The following is a 2,445-nucleotide window of genomic DNA, read 5'->3' as shown; positions in this document are numbered from 1 at the left end:
GGCACAGCCAGCAGCCGGCGCCCTCGCCGGGCTCCCGCCCTTAGTAACCGAGCTGGGCGCCTGCGCGCGCTCCTGCCCTGTGCTTGACCAATCAGGGCGCAGCGCGCAGCCGCATTGGCTTCCCGTTGGAGGGGGGGGGCGGGGAACAGCCTGAAACTGGAAGATTCCACCTCGTGGGGAGGCCGCGGGGGCGGGGAGGAAGGCGGAGCGAGGCGCAGGCGGGGAGCCTGGCGATTGGCTGGCTCGCACGCCTGGTGGACGGGGATTGTCACGTGGAAGGCCTGGTGTTTTTTTCTGTATATTGTTGCGTAATGTGCCCCGTTAGTGTGGGGCTGAGGGCTCGCAGGTGCTTTCCCTTCCCGGTGTTTTTCAGCAAGACCTAGCGGGGGTGTGCCAAGCACCGAGGGAGACGGCGGGGACACTAGGGGTTTTCAGGACAACTACAAAAAGCCTAACGTATCTGAAAACCTCTGTTGCTTGTTAGCTTTGGGGGAGCTGAGGATTGAACCAGGGCCTCCGACATGCTAGGCGAGACCTCTCCCACCGAGCTATGTTTCAACCCTCCCTCCAGTTTCTGAAGTGCAATATACAATTAGTCATAAGAAGGAAGCACAAGAAGAGGCTGAGATGTCAAAAATTGTCCTCAAATAAGTAAATAAAGTTTTATGGGTTTCCTCGTAAGGGCTGGGTAATTTTGGGGCATCAGTTTTATTACCAGGCGGCGTTTTGGGAATTATTATGAAAGGTTTTTCTCATCGTGTGTTCCTAGTTACTGCTGACTCAAGGCTGAGCCTGTGGCTTTAGAAATACTGAGTTCTCATTCTGGTTCAAATTAGTGCCTGTCGATTCATTTAGGTTTTCTCATATTTCCCAGTGAAATTTCTTTGCCTGTTCAGTTCACTAAATTTGTGTATAAGAAGAGTATGGTTTTAAAAAAGGCAGTAGAAAATTCATTTTAAAAAATTCATCTTTTCAGATAACCACATTTTATTTTTACATCCCAGCAGCAGGCAGGTTCCCCTCTCTCTTCTCAGTCCCTCCGTACCCCGCCCTCGCCCCCGCCCCCCGCCCCCGCCCCTAATTCACTCCTTTTCTGTTTCTGTTCAGAAAAGGGCAGGCCTCCCATGGTTATCAGTTAAACGTGGCATATCAAGTTGCAGTAAGACTAAGCACCTCCTCGTGTCTAAGGCCGGACAATGCAACCCAGTATGAGGAATAGGGTCCCAAAGGCCGGCAAAAGCATCCGAGACAGCCCCTGCTCCCACTTTAGGAGTCCCACAAGAAGACCAAGCTACACAGCTGTAACATACATGCAGAGGGCCTAGGTCAGTCCCGTTCAGGCTCCCTGGTTGTCGGTTCAATCTCTGTGAGCTCCTACAGGTTAGTTGATTCTGTGGGTTTTCTTGTGGTATCCTTGACCCATCTGGCTCCTACAATTCTTCCTCCCTCTCTTCGTCACGGCTCCCCAAGCTTCTCCTAATGTTTGGTTGTGGGGTCTTTGAATCTGTTTCCATTATCAGCTAGAGTCTGGATGAAATCTCTCTGATGACAATTGGGCCAGGCACCAGTCTATGAGTATATCAGAATATCATTAAGCATCTTACATTGACTTTTCTTCTTCCTTCCTTCCTTCCTTCCTTCCTTCCTTCCTTCCTTCCTTCCTTCCTTCCTTCCTCCCTCCCTCCCTCCCTCCCTCCCTCCCTCCCTCCCTCCCTCCCCCCTCCCTCCCTCCCTCCCTCCCTCCCTCCCCCCTCCCTCCCTCCCCTTTTGCCAGTTGTGCTTGGTTCTAACCTAGGTCTCTCTGCTGCCCAGCCTCTGGTTCCTGGCACTCCATGTAGTGTCAGGAGTGGGCTCACTCTTGTAGCATGGGTTTCACGCTGGACCAGTCATTGATTGGCCAATCCCACAATGTCTGCACCACTTTTATCCCCGCACATCTTGTAGGCAGAACAGACTGTGTGTTGAAGGGTATATGGCTAGGATTGGTGTTGCAATCCCTCTACTCTAAGTCCCACCAGGTCATAGGGGATGGCCAGTTCAGGCTACATATACCTATGGCTAGGAGTCTCAGTTGACGTCATCCTTGTAGATTTCTGGGAGTTTCCCTTGCACTAGGTTTCTACCTAACCTTGACATGCTCCCCCCCCCCCACTTTCCAGTTGTCTCTTTCAGTACTCTCTCCACCCATCCTTCCCTTCTGGCCCCTCATGTTCCCATCTCCCCCAGCCCCCAGCCATCCACTAGATCTATTTTCCCAGGGAGATCCAGGCATCCCCTCCCACCTTTGGGCCCCCCTTGTTACTTAACTTCTCTGGATCTGTAGACTATAGCGTGGTTACTCTTTTCTTCTTAGCTAATATCCACTTCTAAGTGAGCATATATCATTTTTGTCTTTCTGGGTCTGGGTTACCTCACCCAGGATGATTTTTTAATAGTTCCACCCAT

Source organism: Chionomys nivalis, chromosome 5, assembly GCF_950005125.1.
Source record: "Chionomys nivalis chromosome 5, mChiNiv1.1, whole genome shotgun sequence".
NCBI lineage: Eukaryota > Metazoa > Chordata > Mammalia > Rodentia > Cricetidae > Chionomys > Chionomys nivalis.
This window is presented reverse-complemented; position numbering follows the sequence as displayed.